Source organism: Sphaeramia orbicularis, chromosome 13 (genome assembly GCF_902148855.1).
Source record: "Sphaeramia orbicularis chromosome 13, fSphaOr1.1, whole genome shotgun sequence".
Taxonomy (NCBI): domain Eukaryota; kingdom Metazoa; phylum Chordata; class Actinopteri; order Kurtiformes; family Apogonidae; genus Sphaeramia; species Sphaeramia orbicularis.
The window spans coordinates 23,497,338-23,521,818 of record NC_043969.1 but is presented as its reverse complement, the minus strand read 5'-3'; the positions used below and the strand labels follow the sequence as shown (position 1 = coordinate 23,521,818).

The following is a 24,481-nucleotide window of genomic DNA, read 5'->3' as shown; positions in this document are numbered from 1 at the left end:
GACAGCATTAAATACCAGTGTTACTGAGGCTACTGAGGCCGCTTTATCAATCTACGACTACTTTTGGCTGCTTCCTATAAGGATCGTCACATCCACTCATCTGCTTCCATTTGACTCTGACCATATTAACATGAAACCACATCTTTTCCTCTCTGATCTTTTTCTTTGTCATTTTCAAAAAAGTACTCCGTAAACATGGAGTCGTTTCAGGAAATATCTGCATCCACACAGAACCACTGAAAACCACTGAAAACGATGTAGTACAAATGCTAGGTCCGTATGTGGTGTTGTAATGCTCTCTCAAAAAAGAGAAGACGTGGAGCATGCGCATAAAGGTTGCTTGGTTCTACCAGGTCTGATCCAGTATTTCCTTCTGGTTGCTCCTCTCCACGGTAGATCCAAGAGGATGTAGTGAATGTTGTTAGCTATGGTTATTTCGCTCATTGTAATGAAAGAGTAGCCAAAGATTTTGATTCAATATTTCCAATAAGATCAATAGCTGTTGTAGCACGAGCACTACTCTGTAGTCCGCCATTGTTGTTGTTGTTCTTGTTGTTGTTCTTGTTGTTCTTGTTGTTGTGCAGTGGCATCTTGCTTCCGGGGTGAAAGGTTAGAGAGATGGGGCAATGACATCATCGTTTTAGAAGATGTGGACGTGAAACAGGCGCTTTCAAATCTATCCACTCTGGGACCTGGTTTCAAAAAGTTGCAGTTTCAGTGACTGAAAAACTATAACTAAACTAAATTAATGATACAAAAGTTTTGCAGATATGACCGAAACTGTCTTCGTATTGGACAGGGCCTCTGTCTCCTGCATCTTCTTCTTTCATACCAACACCTGCATGACCTCCTTCACCACATCCACACCTCTCCTCTGTGCTCTTTGCTTGTAACCTTCATCATCCTTCTACTAAAGTATTCACCATCCCTTCTCTGCACATGTCCAAACCATCTCAGTCGGGGCCATGTAATACTGAAGACTTATTATCAATTTTGGAGCTAAAGTTATTTTTTAAAATAAATACAGTGTTGTCTTTTTTGTAATTTCCTGATGCATGTCAGATCATAAAGGTATAAAAGGGATGATGTGTTTTAAAGTAAAAGTTTCTGGATCCAGATTGAACAAGTCTTATTAATTTTTTTTTCCTTTTAGCCATCAGGTTTGGAAGAAAGTCTTGTCTTCTCACATGCACAACACCAGAGTCATTCCTAATTTACATTGGTCTTACCTGTTCTCAACTTTATTATCATGCAACAATGATGTAACCCTAATACAAAATTAAAGTAGACATGATATTCCCTTTGATGGATTATAAAGGAAGTTTCACATCTCTGCAAGTAGTTTCAATCTGTAATAAGAAGAAAAGAGGTTGGTGAAAAATTCCATTAATGAAAATTAACAGTCAGCATTGGTCATCCAGCATGATGTGGACATCCTTTTTTGTAGTCTTGTGGTGTTCACAGTAGATTAGTACTTTGTGGTCTTACTTTTTTTGCTCCAAATATTTTTATAGTAGAAACACAGGTGATATAAGTGGGAGGTTCTGTGATAGATGAGTGGAACCACCAGCAGCTCTGGCGTTATTTGTGGAGCTGGATGTCGAACTCTGTCAGTTATGGCAGATTTTATACAGCTTCCCTTCTGTCCATTTTTAAGAGTTATAATATTTATGACTATGGGTTCTGTATAAAGTTGATGTGGACTGATGTGTGATGTGGATTTAACTCACCGGCCAAACAAAACCACAAACAACTCTCAAGAATATGATTTATTCGGATTCTTTCACTTCTTTCAATTTCTGATTGAAAGTATATGAAGATCTGGTGACACTGGAAGAGGCTGAGGTGTGTGAAGAATAAATATCATCTTTTAACTTATTTCCAATGTTTGGCATATACTACTTTAACCTCCTGAGACCCAGCTATGGGTTTTCTGACCACATTTGTGGACAAGAGTTTCACAACTTTATACAAAAAAAAAAAAAAAAAAAATAGAAAAGAAAAGAAAAGAAAACTGTCCACCACAAGGGACATTCCATAAAAATTTTAAAAACTGCATCTTACAAAACTGTTGCATCATGATGTTTCTTATATAGGCACTTATTTAATAAAAAACAAAAAAAACACTTGTACTGTGCTGACATTTCCTGGGTCATAGGAGGTTAATAAATCACTAATTGATATGAACAGACCAAGGTTATTATTGTTAACGAGAACTAATGAAATGATGAAAACTTAAACGAAAAATTAACTGAAAAAAAAACAAAAACAAACTATAATTGAAAGAAAAAACGATAACTAACTGAAACTATATTGTGTGCTTACAAAACTGACTAAAATGTATAATAATTATGGATTAAATTCCCTTTGTTTTTGTCTTTGTCAATGTCGGATTGATATGAAATCAATTTATTTTGCTCGATGCAAATTTTTAGCTGGCGGCACCATATGGCACTTCATGGTGAGGAGTCAGAGTCGTATGTGGGATTTTTTGAATACAACAGTGAGGAAGACAAAAGATATAAAAAAAAAAAAAATACTAAACTAAAGTAAAACTAAGCATTTACAAAAAAAAAAAAAAAGAAAACTAAAAAAAACTAGCAAACCTGCTCTAAAAATGCATTAAAGCTAACTGAATTAGAGGAAAAAAAGTGAAAACTAAATAAAACTAAAAGTATAATGAAAAATCCAAAACCATTATCAGCTTGGAACAGTAAAAGTCTAAATAAGTTAATAGTACAAGTATGAAAGAAAAAGTATATTTCAATTTAAAATATGTATTCCTTCATTCAGTGACTCTTTATTGACATTCAGTGGGGTTGTTCCTTCTGCTGTACAGAAGATGTCTATTGTTTAAACAGTGTTGGCGCAAAATAAGAAAGTCGAATTTCCTGTAATAGCATCTGAAAGCTGTTGCTGTTTTATGCAGCTTTACAGCTTCATTGTAGCGTGTTTTAGGGGGAATATTCAGAAATACTGCAGTCTGCTTGTTCCACTGTACCTTTTGCTGCAGGGACCATTGCTAGGATTTAAAACCACAGTCACGATTTACTGTATATCCTGACGCAGCCACAGTGCTCCAGGGAGAGGCTGAGCGAGCCCACTGAAGATAAATAGTAAACTGAGGCTTAAGTAGCTTCTGTTGAGGGCAAATATTCTGTTGCTTAAAATTTAATTTATCTGGCTGGGGGCAGCGCAGTTTGTCATGATGAATAATATCTCCTTTAACCAGCAATAAGAAAGACGATTATCCTGTCCAAACCTGTTATGTTACACCGTACAGCTCTGCTTTATGTGAGGTGATTTGGGAAACTGATCAATTTGTCATATAATAAGATTTTCATGTATCATTAATAGAACCCTGACTAGACTGCCAATACTACAATTTCTATTTCTTCCTCCCTTGCTAAACAACTTCATAAATCCCTATTAAGTTCACAAGGCCCAAAGGCTGCTAAAATTAAAAAAAAAAAAAAAAAAAAAAAAAGCAAGTTGTAGTTGTTTGATGAACAAGTGTAATTACTGTACGGCCTGATCACAATCAAGGTGCACAAGTATATTTGCATCAGTTATTAATCAGTATTGCAAAAAGATACCCCCAAAACCATTTCCCAAAATGTTCTTTGGCCATCTTATTACTAGATCTTGCAGTCCTCCAAATTTGAAGAAATCAGGTAAAACTGATACAATGGCGACCCCAATGAGTGTGAAAACATGTGCACAATTTTATTGTTATAAGAGAGCAAAATTATTGTACATAATGTTTTCTAACACAATAAATAATTACTACTCAACTCCTGTGTCTTTTTATTTCAAAATACACACATCACATTGCTTTTCATTTATTGATCATTTTGTTGAACAGCTGTTTGATTATCAATTCTTATTTTCAGTATTAAGACAATCAACCATTTTGTTCTGAAAACCCTTCTTTTACAGCCCTTTAATTGGAATAATAGAATGGGAACCTGTTATTTCAGTATTATTATGACTAAATATGCACAACTAGACAGATTTTGGTACGCTCCCTGGCTGCAGAAAAATTTGGTAACAATGTGACAAACGGATGTTTACGTCGAACCGCATGTTTTCAATGGCGCGTTGTTCACCAAAATTCATGTAGTGTCCGTACACCAATATACTTCCATCAATATATGGCATATATGCCTTATAGATATGTTGTTATAACTTGTTCACAAATGTTTATTTCCTCCTGTACCAGGAAGACTTAGTCACAGATCTAACAGAGATGCGACCATGTGGTAAGACAGATTTCTGTTCCAATCTTGTAGAGTCCGTACACCAAGTAGTGTCCGTACACCATATCAAAATATGTGGGTCTAATTTTATTGTTTCTGTCAATATATGGAATTTTTCAGTGCGCATGCTTTGGACACGACATCTATGCAATAAACAATGTATGATTATCCTGAGTGCTGAAACATTTGTATATCTTTGTAGGCATTAAATCTGGAGGCTATTAGGCTGGAGTGTTTGTACACCCAATAATTTCTGATTTGACAGGGGTACAAGCCTGCGAAACTTTTAGTAGACACCATAATACAAAAATATTTGAACTTTAAAAGACAAATATCAGACAAATAAAATGCCTGTCTGATTTTTTGATAGAGCATTATTATTTTTTATCTATATGTGCACCTTTTCTGGTACCCTTGATTGTGATCAAGTCAGCAGTGTAGGTTCACAAAACACAGCAATGATTTGTGGGTAAAAAAAAATGATGATATTACACCATGGCAGTGGGAGAACATAGAGTACATTCAGGAAGAAACAAATATTTGACATTTATTCAATGCATTACAGTTAATATAAGCTCTTTTTTGGTTATTTTTATCTTAATCCTGAGATGTATTAATGTATTAGTCACCTAACATTTTCTTTGCTCTGACACGTGTCCTTTGGCAATGAACTCTGGATTCTGCTAAAAGACACATGATATCATGCTGAAATTAGAGGGTGTTTTTTAAAAACGTGTCCTCAGCACATGTCTTTACAAAGGTCTGCCTATCCATCATCCCCATTATGTTTAAAGCATGATATCTCTAAAACGAGTTAGCAGGATGTCACAAAATCTGGCCCAAATGTTCTCTTGGATCTAAGAATAAAGTGAAACAATTTTAAGAGTGAAAAATTGAAGGTTAAGGTCACTGTGCTGCTCTGTCTGTCCATTAGTGTGAGCATGATACTGCATCTCACAAATACATCCAGGGGAATTCTTCAAATTTCGTCCAAATGTTCACTTGGCATCAAGGATGAAATGATGCAGGTTTGATGGTCACAGGTCACATCTGTGCATTCTTATGAAAACAAAACTTCAGAAACACAATGAAGAAATTTCTTGCAATTTGGTGTAAAAAGACTCAAGTATGAACTGTATGTATTTTTGTAGCCATAGCTTCTGTTCTAGTCATTTGTATCCATAGTTTGGTCCTTTCTTATGATTCAGGCTACGTTCAGACAGCAGGTCTTAAGGCACACTTCAGATTTTTTAGTGAAATCTGAATTTTTTGTGTGCTCACTCATATTAAATGTGACTTATATCAGTTTTGAGTATGAACAGAATGCGATCCTGAAGTGACCCACATGCACGAAAGAGGTCCTGACATATATATGACCACGCAGGCACACACTGTGTTACAGAAGTAAATATGTTTTTTTCCACCATTCCTCCTCCTGGGATGCAAACTTGTGACGTTGTCGCATTTTCAATGAAGTAAAGGTCGGATAAATGCGACCTGGCTGTTCAAACTGAAGTCGTATTGCAAAATATCAGACACATATCGGATTTAGGACCACATATGAAAGAGGCCTGCATTGGATTTGAAAAAATCGGATTTGTGCTGTTCAAACTCTTTAACAGATCGGGTACAGGTCACATATGGGGAAAAAAATTGGATTTGGGCCACAGTTGTCTGCAGTCTGAACACAGCCTTAGACATTTTGTCTTTTGTTTTTGTTTTTTTTCTTAATTTGTAGTAGATGTTGCAAAATGAACGGGATTTTGGTGATCATTGTATGATCCCAGAACACATATTTGGTCATTACTGCTAGAATCATCAGCAGATTATAATGTAGGAATAGTCAACACACACTACTGAATAAATGGTTGCTTTTTTCAAACTAATCACACCAACTTAAATTTAAGATGGTTATATCTATTAAACTGGATTCTGTTTGTAGTTAAAAATAATCACCTCACTGTTATAAACAAACAATTCTGTCAGGTATTGGGATGTCAGTAGAGATAGACCATATAAACATAGAGCAAAACATGCACAAGGGTTGCAAGACTCTTTGTTTGTTGACAAGTTTTTACTTATAGTGACAGGAATAAGGGTCAGTATGAGACAAAAATCCAGCAGGTAGGACACAGTAGAAGGTAAGCAGACAGACAAAAACATCATCATGAAGACTCCAGGAAGCGTTCTCTTTGTGGTCGCAATGTGCCTTTGTTTGTGCAGAACAATATGACATGTGGTGCAGCAGAAAAAGCCTTTTTTCCCTGGTAAATCGAGATGACAGGTGAAAAACCCTCCAACGGGTGAGTCATAAATAATAGAACTGATGCAACTTAATTGTATCTGTCTTTGGATTTATTGATGTAGATATAAATTATTCAAGGATAAGGATGTGTGAGGGTGGGGTGAAGTAGATTCACTTAGTGGTGTGGAAATACGTACAAGGATAACATGAGGAATGGCATGATCGAGATTTATTAATGCATGTGTTACTGGAAAGAAGATTCTGGAAAGCAGGCAACATGCAAGAAATGAAACGAAGAGGCAGGTGGACATGTTTAAACACCGAGTCTGGGCTCTCATTGACTGGTCGGGAAACTACTTCTGAAGAATTCATAGTTTTGAGGTTCCAGGTAATCCCTAAATAATTTGCCAAATGACACATCCTCTGAGTGCAAAAATCCCTAATAACAGGCATGAGAAAATGGAGAGAGTTTGCTTAGACAGAGACAAGAGGGAGTTTAGTATGTCAGCAGACTGTTCAGTGTGTCCAAGGTCAAGGGGAGAAAGAAGTGCCTGAAGGGGGATGGCAGAGGGAGCACAGAGCAGGGCAAAGATGGAGGGAGAAACAAGAAAATGAAAGAAAGAAGGTGGCAGGAGGACTTCAGAGGGGAATATGTATAATGACATACAGAGGTGGGAGAGAGGAGAAATGGAAGGAGCATGGACTAAATACAAGATAAGAGAAGGGGGATAAAGAGGGGAACTTCAGCCAGTTAAAGGGAAACTAGGGAGATTGAAAAGGTAGAGAGCAGTGGGGTAGGAACATATGAAACCTATGGAAAAAGAAATATATGTAAGGGTAAATAAAGCAGACCAGTGATACCACTCAAGACACAATTAGGGTTCTAACGGGAACAATAAAATAGGAGGCAATTTAGAACAGGAGACGCTCCCCAAAAAATTATGATAATAAAAAAAATAATAAAAATGAATATGACAAAAATCAGACAAAATAAAGTACAAATCAACAAGCCTTAAGGAAGTACTATCAAAGAAATACTACTGGAAATATAACTTCATATGGGAGGAAATATGGCAGTGGGCTCTGGCTACACGCTCCAGGGCGAAACTGCCTTCAGCCGTCGACTCCCAGGCTGCTCATAAGTTACACCCACAGGAAGTGAGTGCCGATGGATATTACATCACAGGTTACGAAGCGGGAGAGCTAAAAAAAAAAAAAAAAAGGGAGATCACCAGGTGTATGTACATATATATATATATATATATATATATATATATATATATATATATATATATATATATATATATATATATTACACTGGTCTACAAGGAAAATGCTTCCAGAATAAAAGTAATGAAGTTTTACCACATGAGAGTCCCTGATAAAGAAAAGTCAAGTCAAAAATGCTGGTTGGCTGAACTTTCCAAGATACAGCCTCGGGTCAAAATGTGAAATTCAAGAATTAACGAGAGAATGGGTTTGACTCAAAAGGAATATTTGTCTCAGAGCTACAAGATCTACTTCAAAACACTGTCTGCACATTAGAATACATTCACTTTACAGGTTCTATTTAGTGGAAGATTTATAAAACAATTATATAAATGTACATAAACCAATATATATGTGTAATAACACTTAATTATATACCTTGAAAGCATCAGCAAACCAGCACTTTCGTCATTTATTTTCCAATTAATCTTATTAAAATACGTAACATTTAGCACATTTAATGTATGAAGCAAATCATTTCTAAAAAATTGTAGACCAATGTTATATGTAATTATATATATATATATATATATATATATATATATATATATTATTTATATCTATAAATATATATCGACATACATGTCCCTTACCCGGACCCCAAAATCTCTACCACTGTAGTTACCTGAACCTATTCTTTCCATAGGTTTCTGCAAGCATTTGCACTGGAAGCACGACATCAGATGGGTCAGGACATGAGGAGTCTTCAGGACAATATTGCAGAAAGGGTGATGACACAAGGGAATGTGTCTATCACCAACACAACTATTTTTGTACAAAGCATTGTGTCAAACACTGTCAGTCTCATTGGTTTTGCAACTACAAAATGTAACTGTATAGCTGCAAGTCATGAAAAAGTATGTGTGTGCTCCCGTGTGTACGAAAAGCTTGTCTCTGCAGGGTTAGGGGTGTTGATTGGTCAGTCAGAGTTGATCGGTCTTTAGCTGATTTAGCTGATTTGGTGCTCTTTTGCTTGAGTTCTACTTTCTTTAATGATCGCTGATTGGCCATGCTCTAGCTCGCAATCTGGTTGGCTGAGGGCAGGCTGCAGCCTCCCATGCTGCACTGCCTGGAAGTCGACGGCTGAAGGCAGTTTTGCCCTGGAGCTGGCTACACACAGGAACAAAACAAAGAAATAGCTATACTTAACCAGTACACCACCAAAAAAAAAAAAAAAGTTTATACACACATGCATACACAGTAGTTTCCTTTCACTTTGTCTTGCTGTACACATACATACACAAGCCATAAGCACAAGCACACAATCAAAAAAAAGAAAAAAAAACACCAAGAGTTTTGCCAAAGATTGTAATAACAGCTAAAGTGAAACTTGAAACCTAAAATGCAAACAATTACATAAATGAACCTCTAAATTACATTACATTACATAAATTACTTTACAAAAGGACAATAAAGCATGTAAACAGCGCTAATATAGATGAATATCATATTCACTTAAATGAAGAATGGATAAAGGAATGCATCACAGGAGAAATCCTCAACACCCAAAATGGAAATAGTTGGATTCATTTATTAGAAATTCACCACCTGGTAAATAATTAAACCCAAGGATAGAGTGAAGGTTAAGGATTTGAGAAATATACATGAAAAAGACTAAGAAGAAGAGCTGGCGAGAAAAGTAGAAAATAACAGCATTTACAGCAGATGTTACTGGGAGGGGACGAGGACAGCCAGTTCTTAAATGGCTCCATGTTCCCCACTGTACACTGTTTTCTTTCATTTGCTGGGGAGGGTGAACCTGAGAGTGAAAATCAAGAAATGCAGTCAAGGATATAGAGCAAGAGTGAATGCAGTGAGGGTGAGTGGAGGACTGGAGGCTGTCGCATACTCTGTTCTCACATGTTCGTTCTTGCTTGTCTTTGTGTCGCTGTCCTTGGGGCAGAGATGGAACATGCACTGCAGAGAATATCACACTAACACCCTCACTTATACATAATATAAACATTCATTGTGATTACATAACCGTATGTAAAAAAAAAAACAACAACAATACAACAGCAGAGAGATCCGATGTTAAATAAGGGACGTGTTGCTTCTGTTTGTCACGTCTTTATTTCTGTCGTCCCTGGACTCAGGCCTCCGTTCTGATGTTAAAATTGGCTCTCCCTCACCCCCACTTTATCTGCACCCTCATTCTCACTTTCTTCTCCCATAACAAGCCCTTTTCTCTCTTAAATGGGTCTTTTCTTTGGCTCAACCTGTCTCTCCATCTCTGACGATGGCTTTTGTACTGTCACAAAGATCCATTCATTTTGTGTCTATGAAAATCCCACACAGGACAGTCATCAAAGCAGATTATTCATGTACACCATATTCTGTGAATGCCCAATTTTTCTTTTAGTTTGTATGTCTCCTATTGCCAAACACCCCACAGAGGGTTAGGTATAAGCAAAAATACCACTAAAGAAATGCAGACAGGCTTTTACGTAGTGAAATATAAAGTGAGCAGTGCGCTCATATTTATATCTGCTTTATTTACAAAAGCAAGTAAACAGTTTCTGCTCTAAAAATGTTTGGAAAGAAAGTTTAAGCCCTTTAAAAAAAAAAGGTGTCTTAAACTTATTTGGTAGGAGTACTGATATGTATTACTTAAGTAGCCGTTCATTTAACAATAACTCAACAACTCAAGTTTAATTAATGTATGATTATTAATTTTAGTTATTCCTCTCACCCTGTGACTTATTTTGACTTTTACTCCAAACTGAGGCTGTTTGTTTTGGCTCACAGGAGAAAAATAGCGGCATCTCAGAACAGATATGAATCCAGACGTCTGTAAATAAAACAGATGAATAAAAAGAGCAAACTCAATATGCTTAGAGGAGTATCTCATATTAGTAAGACTGTCAGCATTACGTATTTTCCATTATTGTATTGGTTATGCGCTAAAACAGAAGCTTTGTTTTATTTAGAGGCACAGGGGAAATAAGTATAATAATCATAAACTACATAATTTATTGTGGTTAAATATATAAAAAAAAAAAAAAAAAAAAAGATGAGAAACTCCCTTTAAGAAACACATGTGGTAAAATCAGACCAAAAATAGTATTTTAACTTGTCCCAGTTGGCTGCCCATAGTCAAAAAGTAGTGGGAAAATCTAAACTATCAAACTATAACAGGCAAAGGATCGGTTAGAAATAAACACATAGAATAGAATAGAATAGAATAGAATAGAATAGAATAGAATAGAATAGAATAGAATAGTTAATAACTACTGTGAAAAAAATTAAATTAAATTAAAAGTTTAGTACTGGGGAACTGTGGGTGCAGTACAGCAGTACAGAATATTTAAAGAAAGTTTACAAACTACATCATGACACCATACATTTTTACAACAGATAGAAATGTCCATCTTAAATCGAAGTTAGTGGTTAGTGTGCATTTGTGTGTCTGTGTGTGTGCAAACTAGATGTCGTGATAGGTGTAATGGCACTGCCAGTGCATCAGACTGATTGAAATGGAAATAGATGGAGCTATCAGGAAAGCTGAAAGTTATAGAGTTGGATAAGTCACAGCTGTCATGGGAAAATGTGTAACTTCTTTCTTTAACCTTCTCTCTTACTTTCTTTCTGATGAGCTGGTTCTATAATTATTGGCTTTAAAAGAAAGCCATCGAAGGCTGCATACATTTACATAACTTTTTCTACTTTTATAAATGGAAAGACTTCTGAAGAAAAACTTTTACAAGTGTAATTTCCAAAATATAGCCCTTAATATAAGAACTGAAAGTGTTTCGTGTACAGTGAAGCCTAATCTGAAAAGTTCTCCGTCATTTACACACACAGCAGCTTACTTTCACAAACTTCATACTTTACAATCATTGATTATATGAAAAAAGACACGTAAAGCCCCTGGCAGATGCTTCAAGTAGAGAGAAGGATTATTAATGCAGGTACACGAAGTCCATGTCCTCGACTGACTCGCGGTAATTTTGCCGACAGCAGCACAGCTGTATGTAATAGGATGGGATTAGGATGAATACATTATCAGAGGCCGAGATGGAAACTGGTTTCATTCATGACCAATAAAATTATGTCTAAAAGCGAAACACTCCACACCATTCTTGTGATTCCCTGATGAAAAATTGGTGCATGGAATGGATCTGACATAAAGGTTTTTCCCAGGAGGAAACTGATGTCAGTGAGATGCAGACTCACCATGACTGAGCATACAACACCTTCATTTATATTATAATGTTGGAGATCTTAACACATTTGGGTAATGTGTTCCTAAGAAATGTAGTGACACAAACGAACCGCAGCTGCAAGCCTGATATCGACTTTATGGAGCAATTGGCCAGAGGCGCCACAGGTTTTCAGTATCAGTACGTTTATGATAACAGACCAAAACGACTAAAAACCCTCCCAAATGACCACTTCTGACCAATTACATGTCCTAAAGCAGAGATGTCAAACTCATTTTAGTTCAGGGACCACATACAGCTAAATTTGATCTCAAGTGGGATGGACCAATAAAATAATAGCATAATAATGTATAAATAATGAGAATTTTATTTAAGCGTAAAAAAAAGGAATATTAACCCATAGAGACCCAAACAGCCACCGATGACACAAACCATCTCCAGATCTAAACTGTTTAAAACCTGTTGATCCACTAATCCTATCGATACATATCAATAATTGGTGTAAAATGCAGTTTGTCATCTTTTCATGGTCATCAGATATGACCCATTTGGATGTTCAGAGGCTCAGTAGTTACCATGGAAACACTGACATCTTCTACAACATTGATTCCCCAGTAAAACCCATGGAGTTTAATAAATGACAGTAGATGGAGAGACTTGTTTTATGTTCAGTTAATGAAATATGTGATTGAGAAAGTCATTTTTTCTTCACTTCCTGTGTTTTTGATACAATAGCTATCAACTTTAATCTGAGCTTTTACGAACATCTATATGATGAGTGAATTAAATTTTGGAAAATACCAGATTTTTACAGGAAAAAATACAAAGTATGGAGAATTATTTCACAAGAAATGGTGTTAAATCACTTAAGAAATGTTAAATATAGAGGAAAAAAATAATTTGGGAACTGACACAAAAGTACCACTGGGTCTTTATTGGTTAAGTTAAGTTAAGTTAAGTTAAGTTAAGTTAAGTTAAGTTAAGTTAAGTTAAGTTTTTTACGTTTACAAACTATCCTTTCACAAAAATATGAATAACCTGAAACACCTGAAATTTCTTAAGAAAATGAAGTGCAATATTGTGCCTCAACTTATCATTTATACATGTGTATTTTATATAGATCACAGTGGATCTACAAAGGTCCAAACATTTAGTAACAGACAGAATATTGTTGGAATTTGAAGTTTGGAACTAAAATGAGTTTGACAAACTTGACTGTTATCAACATCTTCAGTGTCATTTTTTGCACAAATTCATCCTGTGGGCCACTTTTGGCCCGCAGGCCGTTTGTTTGACACCCATGTCCCAAAAGATCACACAGACCTTTGTGCAGGAAAAAAAAACAAAAAAACAGAGGCTTAGAGGGTGCTGGGATGGAGTGAGCTGGGTGGAAGGGGTGGAAGGGGATGTTGTTTTGTTTGTTTGATTTGTGATTTATTTTTTTTCTTATTGTTGGGACTCTGTCAATAAAAAAGGGAAAGAGAGAAAACAAAGAGCAAAAAAAAAGGAAACAAATGTCTAGAAGAATGACTATAGCAAATGCAATTCATGCTCTTAATAAAAAATATTTGAAAGACAAAAAATAAAATTACTCTCCACAGATGGCATAAGGGTCACTGATGAAGGAAAACGTCAAAAATATCATCCACTGTGTTTTTTTTGTTTGTGTTTTTCCTTTCAGAGCAATAATAAATAATTTTGAAACTGAAATTGATTAAATCACTGAAGCCTTGATGTTGTATGATTTATTAAAAAGCCTATTTATCAGAGCGAATTAACAGAATATTTAACATAAAAAAGCTTCAAATTGTATCACAAGACACCTTAACTTTAATATGATTAATATAATAAAGAAATGTAATTATAGTCAAATTAACTCATGCTTTAATGATTAATGATTCCTGGATTTGTTGCTTTTATCCTTCATATCTGTTTCTTCTTGAGAGATATACGCAGCTGATTCAGACTTTTCCATGTTTGTGAACCTGCTCATAAATACAGCTGGAAACTCTGGGTTAAGAAAGGGAGTTTGTGACAACACATGAGACGACTGCCAGTGTTAGGCTTTGTCAAGGACAGTGAAAGAAAGAAATCCCAGGATGATGAAGTCACTTGTTACAGGCCCCAGATGTGTGAAAATGGGGATGAACTCACTCTGTCTTGGAAATACCAGTGATTTTAATCTGTGTGAAGTTCCCAGAGGTAAACCTGGTCCTGAATACCCAAACAAATACTGATGCTACTAATACTTTTGGTTTACTGTTCTGCATGGTAAAGTATATTTTATGAGTTGTGATACTGAGATATTACATACAGTTGTGCTCATAAGTTTACATACCCTAGCAGAATGTGTGATTCTTTGGCCTTTTTTCAGAGAATATGAATGATAATACAGTTTTTTTTTTCTTTCACTCGTGGCTAGTGGTTGGGTGAATCCATTTATTACCAACCAAATGTGTTTGCTCTTTTAAATCATACTGACAACAGAAACTATCCAAATGACCTTGATCTAAAGTTTACATACTCTAGTCCAGTGGTTCCCAACCTTTTTTGGCTCGTGACCCCATTTTAAACATCACAAATTTCTGGCGACCCCAAATATTCAAAACAGAGACTTTTTTTTTTTTTTTTTGCTAAAATTAATTTGTTTTTGATCATGTAATACTTTGGTATATTATGTTGCAAATAAACATTAATTTTAGACGACATTTAGGCAATATGATATATATTATCATGGATGGAGACAGAAAAGCCAGATTGACTGATATGTACAGTCAGTCCAGCTTGTGTTTACAAGGCTGACAATTAATAAAAAATAGTATCTCAAACTATGAATTATGAAAAAAGCTGCAGCATCTTAAACTGGCTCCAATGAATATTTGAAAGATAAACAGTACAACAGTGCTTCAGTTTCAGCTTCAGAGTTTGTCATGTCTTTTATGCATTGTGACTGTCTCTCTCAACTCACCATACATTTTTTATTAGTAAGTTGTTTGTTTTTTTTGTTTTCTTTTTATCAATTACTAGAAATTTCAGGTGACCCCAAGGTTGAAAAACACTGCCCTAGTCCTTAATCCTCCAGATCGGCCTCTTTAACATCAATGACACCTTGAAGTCTTTTGTGGTAGTTGTGGATGAGACACTTTATTTTCTCAGATGGTAAAGCTGTCCATTCTTCTTGGCAAAACACCTTCAGTCCCTTTAAGATTTTGGGTTTTCTTGCATGAACTGCATGTTTGAGACCTCTCCAAAGTGGCTCAATGTTATTGAGGTCACGAAACTGAGATGGACACTCCTTTACCTTTATTTTTTTCTGCTGTAGCCAATAACAGGTCGACTTGGCCTTGTGTTTTGGGTCATTGTCATGTTGGAAAATCTAAGACCGTCCCATGCACATTCTGTCAGGGTATGTAAACTTATGAGCGCAACTGTAACTCTGTGATAAAATAGATCAAGGCTGGTGTCCATGACATAAAAATCAGTGAAAATGTTTAAAAATCATCTTGAACCTTACATAGGAGGAGCTGAAAAAGAGTCAACCATTTACAATCAGTCAATGTAATAAAATTTGTATTTAAAAAAGTCTTAATTTCCTGGAATGAGATGTGTGTAGCCAGTCTGCCCTTCATTGGGAGTCAGTGAAACCTCATTTTCACACCAGGAGTTACAGTTATATCACCATCTTCAAAACCAGCCACTCCCTTGAGAAAAAGTGAACTTTATTTCCTAGGACCGCTGCCTCGGTCATCTAGCTTGTTTGATCATTTGGATCCAAACCAGACTTGCACAATAACACAAACAGATTATTTAAGTAGTGGTTCTGTGATGTAAAATTGCACTTTTTGTCTAAAGGTGCGCTAGCTTTGAAGTGAGCCTCCAGGCTTCATATCCCTGCTAGAACTTGCTATGTGACGGCAAAGTACCAATAGGAAGTCTTTTTAAAGGTGTTTTTATACTTTAGGTACACAGAGTAGATAGACAGGAAAGTCAGGGGGGAGAGAGGGGATGACATGCAGAAAATGGAATTGAACCCCAGCTGTAGGAATAAGGCAGAACCTATATAATATGCGGTCTACCAGGTGAGCCACCGGGGAACCCAAGAAAATATTCTATTGCCACTTTTCCACTCCAGGTATCAGCTCAACTCGCCTTGACACAGCACAGCTTGTCCTGGTTTGGTCACCAGCATGTTGAATTTCCACTGCAGGTGTCTCCCAGAGCATAGCTGCTCATCATAGTGATGTAGTATGATATCATCTACAGTGCAACTGCAGCTAGAAGTGAGGCAACAAAGGCGGAGGATGAACCTTTAAAGAGTGACTTATGAAGGAATAAAGCAAATATTATAGTAAGATTTTTTGAGGAGAGAATATTTTTGTTTATATTTCACATCTGTTGTCAATTTATCAAAATAAAGATGAAAATTTGCTGACACATATGTACTAATGCAGCTACAACTCTGGACTGCCCAACAAATGTTAATCCATATAGACTCAAATATCCATCATCGACCACTGATCTAAACTGTTTAATCCCTGTTGATCCAGTAATCTTGTTAATACATGTAAATAATTGGTGTAAAATGCAGTTTATCATCTTTTCATGGTCATCAGATATGACCCATTTGGACGTTCAGAGGCTCTGTAGTGAATATGGAAACACCATCATCTTCTACAGCATTGATTCACCAGCAAAACCCATGGAGTTGGATCAATGACAGTGGATGGAGACACTTGGTTTATGTTCAGTTAATGATATATTTTACTGATGAAGTCACGTTTTCTTCAGTTTTCTCTATTTTTTGATATAATAACCTTCAACTTTAATCTGATCTTTAATGAACATCTACATGATCAGTGAATTGAATACAAGAAAATACCTGATTAATACTGATAAAATACAAAATATAGAGGATAATATTTAAAATAAATTGTGATAAATCACTTAAGAAAGGTTAGATAGACAGAAAATTTCATTTGGGAATTGTCTTTATGGATTAAAGATGATCCCCATTTGTATAATTTTACATCCCACTTGCATTTTACCCATCTGAATAGACACAGTACCATTAGCACTAATCATATTATGAAAGCAACTCCATCAGAACCATGGTCAGGGCTGTGGAGAGAACAGGCAAAATCAACACAGAAAGACCCTAGTTCCCACTAAGGAATCGGACACGGAACCCTCAACCTGTAAGGCAGAAGTTCTAACCACTACACCACTGTGCCGCCCAAATATAAGCTTTTCATGTCATATTTATGGATTATATTAGTATCACTTTGGCTTGCTCGGAAGATCAGTGAAGGTGATAGTAGAAATAGTGTCTGATAGTACCTGGTGGACCCCCCAAAAAGCCACGCCAAGATAAGGTGAGTCATGCTGATACCATCAGGTGAAAAGTGGAATAAATATACTGATACCTACATTTAAACTGAGAGTGTTTTTTTTTTTTTTTGTTGGCTAAAATAAGATTTGCTGCATCCCCTGTACAAATAAACAAATAGATAAATAAAAATAACTATTCCTGTAAGATTTCTTATCAGCTGGCAGAGATGCCCTGGGATTCTCTGTCTTTCTCCATTTTTCTTTGGACCTGAAAAATGACTCCTGTGTCACACACCACATTTAAGTTTAATGTGTTAGTTGAACCCATAAAGACCCAATGCTACTTTTGTAGCAGTTTCCTAGTTAATTTTTCTTTATATTTAACCATTTTTAAGTAATTTATCACCATTTATGATAATATTATCCTCTGTATTTTACATTTTTTAAGCGTAAATCAAGTATTTTCCTATATTTAATTTACTGATCATGTAGACAGGGCTGTTTCAGGGCCCTAGGCAAAAAAGTAAAGTGAGGCCCCTAATACGTGAAGATGTGGTGGTCAAATCACCGAAGAAGAAAAATAAAATCCAGATGCGATTTCCTGTTTTCTGGTGCATTTAATGAGTCATGAATTACTCTGTATTACGCAACACAGAGTATCCACCAGAGTGTTGTAAAGGACACAGTGTCTTCAATTAGGCATTGTTGATGGGAATGACACAAATTGTCACTATCAACTGGCGCTGACAGAAATTTAAGCAAAGCGCCTAAAAAAGAAAAAAAAAAAAAGGCATTTGGTGAGTAGGCTTACTTTTGTCCTTATTCTACAAGTATATGATTAAAGTGCGGAGGATTTGATAGTAACTTTGCAGGAGAAGAACTTCACTTCCCATGATGCACCAAAATGTAACGTCAGACCTCATCGGCAAAACTACCTGAGCATATGGTGCAAAGTGTTGTGATGTGTTGATGGGCAAGTGTGGGAAATATAGATATATACAGAGTTTAAAATGTAGGATTGTGATTGCATGTTTCACAGACATGGGTCACAGACACCGCCATTCATTTTTTTGATGTTGTATTTGAATATTCTGAAGATTTGATGATTTTGAAAAGTGTTGTAATTTCCTAATTATTCTAATTGTTCCTGAACGCCTCATGTATTGTTGACGTGCGCCTCCTTGAACGTGAACAGAACTCAGTTCCCCAGTGAGGGCACAGAGCTGATGTGAGGAACTGAACAAATGTTGGACTGAAAATACAAACTTTTGCTGCAGTCCTACTCTAGTCCTCTTCTGTGCCTAAACCAGCTGACACACAAGGAACATATGTACTGATGAGACGGACAAACGCAATGGAAAAGGGACATTTTTCTCCTAACGGGATGAAGAGATCACCAACGGAAATTGCTAGCTAACTGAAAATGTACATGGAACTGGATGGATTATTTGTCCAAACTGGATGGGATTCATAGGAGCAGACGATTTAGTTTGGAATAAAGTTGTGTGGGTGACCGCAGCAGGAGGCAGACAACCATCCAGAGTAAGTGAAAACACTTCAGTAGGCTTAGCTTTGGCTTTTCAGGACTAAATACTTTTAATGCTGTTGTACTTCGGTCCTCCACATCCAAATTATTTAGCTCCAAAGAAGTTTTGGAACGCTGTACAACAGTAGAAAAGGGCGATGGAGAAGTTGTGTTTCTTCTCTCCTTAAATTCTTCCAACAGAACACAGTTGTGTTGTGTGTATATGATTAGTTGTTGAACTGAATCCTCCCCCTCTCATGCTAACATCTATCTTTGTGTTTGGTCACTGATGTGAGGGCTTTTGTTCACACACTTTCAAACATATCACACAGTTGGAGCCTATTTGGAGAAAACAGTGGTTTACTTAATACTTACCGCTGTGTCGTTGGTGTTTTTCCTCTTCTTCTTTCGGTTTTTGTCTTTTTGCAAACCCTGAAGGGTAGGAGCGCTTCATCATTGGTGTTCTTTTAAAATGTCCGCCGCCGTGCTCAGTGTGGACAGACCGTTTGTTCCTCCACTGACAGCAAGTGGGGGGTGTGATGGGGGTGCGCGAGGGCGGATGTCACTTCTACATGACCCTCATAGCCTTTGTCATTGCATAGGGGGAATCCCTCTAGTTTGGGGGGCCCCAGTCACAAAACAGTACAGGAGAGGGTTAGCGCTGCCTCACTGTGGTGGTTTGTTTACAATGGATGATTTTTAATTAGTTGTACAGATAAATGACCATGCGGCCATCGGGGGCCCTCTTCAGCGAGGGGGCCCTAGGCAGCTGCCTACGTTGCCTATGTCATCCCGACAGCTCTGCATGTAGATGTTCATAAAAACTCCGAGTAAATTCAAAGGTTATTGTATCAGAAAAAAAAAAAAAACTGAAGAAAAAGTGACTCCAGCAAAGACATCAATAATTGAATGTAGAAACAAGTGTTTCCAACTATGGAGCCAAAACAAGGGCTTTAATGTTTGATATTGAAACTAAAATTTTGCATTGAAACACACCCTGAAACTGAAAAAAGAAACAATTACATTGAAAAACGTGCAATGTAAAAAAAATTGTAATGTCATCAAAACGGGTATTGGCATTGATAACATTGAAAATCATACGATTTTTATATGATGTCACTATTTTATCAATGACAGCCGAGTGTTTTTGCTTTCACTATGCAAATAATATGCAAATCACACCCTCCTAGTCCTTCCCCTCAACCCCTCCCCTCCACACCAAAAACCACAGTAAGCATAAAAAAAACCTGTGATCAAAAAAGAAAAAACGCCATTGAAATTATAAACTGTCATTGATAAAATAGTGACATCAAATAAAAATATGATTTTCAGCGTTATCAATGCCAATACCTGTTTTGATGCCATTCCAATTTTTTTTTACAATACACATTTTTAAATACCAATGTTTCTTTTTTTCAGTTTCAGGGTGTGCTTTCAATGCAAACTTTTATTTTCAGTATCAAACATTAAAATCCTTGTTTTGGCTCCATCTCCATCCACTGTCATTGATCCAACTCCATGGGTTTTACTGACGAATCAGTGTTGTAGAAGATGACGGTGTTTCCACATTGACTACAGAGCCTCTGAACGTCCAAATGGGTCATATCAGATGACCATGAAAAGATTACAAACTGTATTTTACCTCAAGTATTTACATGTATTAATAGGATTAGTGGATCAACAGGTATTAAACAGTTTAGATCAATAAATGCTTAGATCAGTAAATTGCTCGCCGGTGGCTGTTTGGGTCTTTAAGGGTTAAAAAAGCGAGTCTCAAACACTGTGCACCAAGTCTCTGTATTGCATACACTGCCCTCGGACCCTATATATGGTGGCAATAAGTGCATGTGCAGTGACACATACATATTTTAATGTCTTCTGCAGACATTTAATACAATACATTTTTAAAGTGGAGGTCAGGTTAGTCTCCATACACTCGCATACACACTCTCTCACCACGCTGATTGATGGTGAGCCAGACTGTCAGATGAATATCAGCAGGGTCAATCGTCCCATCAGCATATTGCTGCTGAGATGAATGATCAGCAGGGTTTAAAATTACCTGTTGTGATGCTGGAGGTTATACCAAGCCGCAGTGTAGTGTTAACTCAGCGTTGGTCTGATGAGCGCTGACAGCAGATGTGAGGCCAGTTGGCTTCAGGATGCTGAAATTTCATTTGAAGCCTTTTGCAGAGGCATATCAAAGCTATTTAACAAAACAGATGTGATGGGTGAATTGACCTTTGTAACGCTGATATCTGCATTTAAAACACCACGCCACCTCTCCTACCCTACACATACACACAGAAAGACCACACTGTAAAAAATGACTGTAGAATTAACACCAAAAAGTTGTAAAATTGCAACATAAAAAAACTGTGACAGTACAATGCAAAGTTATTTGAAAAGATTTTTGTGTTAACGATTGAATCAAATATAGCTGTAGTTCTTACAGGAAGAGCATGTGAACAAAACCAGATTTGTATGTAGAAATTATGTATTTCTACTGTTTTTAGAAAATAAAACTGTAAATTGAAATACTGTGTGGTGCCGCTTAAACTGCAGGACCCCAAGGTTGAAATAACGGCATATTTGGTTTTATATATACAGGGTGGGGAAGCAAAATTTACAATGAACATTTAGCTGTTTTTTCTCAGCAGGCACTACGTCAATTGTTTTGAAACCAAACATATATTGATGTCATAATCATACCTAACACTATTATCCATACCTTTTCAGAAACTTTTGCCCATATGAGTAATCAGGAAAGCAAACGTCAAAGAGTGTGTGATTTGCTGAATGCACTCGTCACACCAAAGGAGATTTCAAAAATAGTTGGAGTGTCCATAAAGACTGTTTATAATGGAAAGAAGAGAATGACTATGAGCAAAACTATTACCAGAAAGTCTGGAAGATACTATTAAAGAAGAATGGGAGAAGTTGTCACCCGAATATTTGAGGAACACTTGCGCAAGTTTCAGGAAGCGTGTGAAGGCAGTTATTGAGAAAGAAGGAGGACACATAGAATAAAAACATTTTCTATTATGTCAATTTCCTTGTGGCAAATAAATTCTCATGACTTTCAATAAACTAATTGGTCATACGCTGTCTTTCAATCCCTGCCTCAAAATATTGTAAATTTTGCTTCCCCACCCTGTATATATATATATATATATATATATATGTATATATGTGTGTGTGTGTGTATATATATATATATATATATATATATATATATATATATATATATATGTCGAGGCCCAAAACGGAATCTGGCCCGATTCAGAATCGGGCCCGCCCAGAATGGAATTCTATTCTAGGCCGGCCTAGAATGGAATCCTGCTGCTATAATGTTATTTTTATACCATGTTTAATGCAAATGATCTAAATTATTACAAAAATCAATACATTCCGTTTTGGGCCTCGACATACATATATATATATATATATATATATATATATATATATATATATATATATATATATATATATATATATATATACATACATATATATATATATATATATATATATATATATATATATATATATGTTAGGGTAGAGACTGCGATCTGGTAGGATCGGCGATTCTACCAGTAGAGACTCCGATCGTAGTCTCTACCAGTAGAAACTCCGATCAGAGTCTCTACTGGTAGAAACTCCGATCCTGCCAGTAGAAGGGTTAGGGTTAAGGTTAGGGTTAGGGTTCGGATCGGATCGGAGTTTCTACCAGTAGAGACTCTGATCGGAGTCTCTACTGGTAGAAACTCCGATCCTACCAGATCGCAGTCTCTACCCTGACATATATATATATATATATATATATATATATATATATATATATATATATATATATACACTGGTAGAATCGCCGATCCTACCAGATCGCAGTCTCTACCCTTACATACACATATATATATATATATATATATATATATATATATATATATATATATATATATATATATATATATATATATATATATATATACATATATAAGTGATAAAAAACTAAACATTTAACAATGTAACATTTTAAACTTGTAAACTAATGGGTTGGTAGGGTTGGTGGTTCCTGGCTCCAACTGTCCATATGTAAAAGTTTACATGGAAGACACTGAACCCTAAATTGTTCCCAGTTGGACCTGGTGGCTTTGGACACCATGAAGGTGTATAAAATGTGCTACATAAGTGCAGTCTGTTTACCATTTAAATCCAATGTTAAATATACATGTTTAAAATGTTAAATCTACATGTTACTCCGTAAATATGTTTACAGTTGGATATGTTTTTTACAGTATTGTTCTGGAAACCACAGCTGCTAGTTTTTTTTCCGTAAAAACAACAGGATTTTTTTTTTTTTACAGTGCAGGCTTCTTGAGAATTTATGCTGTTCTCGGGTTCTTACAGTTACCAACAGGGAGCTCTTATGGGCACTGACCCTAAATTGTTGGGTTTTGTGGAAAACTGCCTCTATTACGTTTAAGTGTGCAATAATACATGGCTGGATGGTTGAATATTATTATAATGAACAACCCAGCTCCTGTATGAGTTGTACTCTGCCGCTAACAATTTGTTCTGATTCCAGCAGTGATTTCCAGTAGAGTTTTTCTCTCATGTCATTTAACAGGTTGTTTCACCTGGAGTTATGAAGGACTAGAAGCCATATGTGACTCCAAACAGGAGGCCACTCACAGCAGTTGAACCTTGCATGACATTTCCCAACACACACTGAAGATGCTTTAAACTTGAGGTTTTTTTTTTTTTTTTTTTTTTCAGATGGAGGGTGGCTGAAATTGAAAACATCTTCTATTTTCAGGCCATGACATCAAACATAAGCTTGTAAATTATCTGCAAAACTGACAAAGGGTTCAATGAAATCAATTAGTGGGGCGCATTCTGGAAATGACTGTTTGTGGAGTTTTCAACTGCATTCCATTTTAAAGTCCTGTAAAACTATACCAAGTGGCAAAAAGGAAAAGAAATTAAAGTAACACAATGTGGTGCAACGATTAAAAAGAAATGAAAAACAGCTATTCCTTAAGTAGCTGTCAAACCTGCTGTAAGAGGTCTATAAAAAAAGATTCCCTCAGTGGATCCAGTGCATTAAATTGTCTCTCACCATAAAATGTCATCAACGGGGAGGAAAGTATTTGTTTGTCAGATGTATTTAGTTGTTCTATTCCACTTTATAAAGTTTGCAAGAGTGCATATTGGTAGTAGTTGGAGAAACAATACAAATCTGGCTCATGTTATAAAATCTTACATACTCCTGCAAAGCTTAAACATCTGGAGAAGTGAAAGTAACTGGAAAGAATAGTGGCATTTCTAGCAGGATGTGGAGTTATTACATTACATATATTACATACTGTAAAGATCTGTTGTTGCTGCTGTCATCTTTTTTGAAGCCTGTAAATGTAGCTCTAAACTTTCAAGGTTGTCAGAATTCCTAAAGACTGTGTTACAGGAGTGGAAAAGAGGGGGTTGCGAAGATGACAGAAGAGAAAGAAATGGAGTAGGAGTGGCAGAGAGACAGGCAGAGGGTAAAAAGGAAGTGAAAGGGAACAACATATCAGATAAAACCCGGAGTGAAGAATTAAAGATAATTTGTTTCTTTGACGACAGCAGAACATCTAGAATCTGATTTCATTATTAGTGAAAACATTCAGATCAGATATCCAGTACAGATCCT

At 36.2% G+C, this 24,481-nt stretch overlaps 1 long non-coding RNA gene across 1 annotated transcript; it reads left to right on the top strand.

Annotated features, from left to right (window-relative positions):
• Window positions 1-281: 281 nt before the first annotated feature.
• On the top strand, window positions 282-10,592 carry LOC115432027 (uncharacterized). Its single transcript, XR_003937157.1, has 3 exons — window positions 282-430; window positions 2,752-2,756; window positions 10,580-10,592. It is a non-coding gene; the product is annotated as an uncharacterized LOC115432027 (long non-coding RNA).
• The last annotated feature ends 13,889 nt before the right edge of the window (window positions 10,593-24,481 follow it).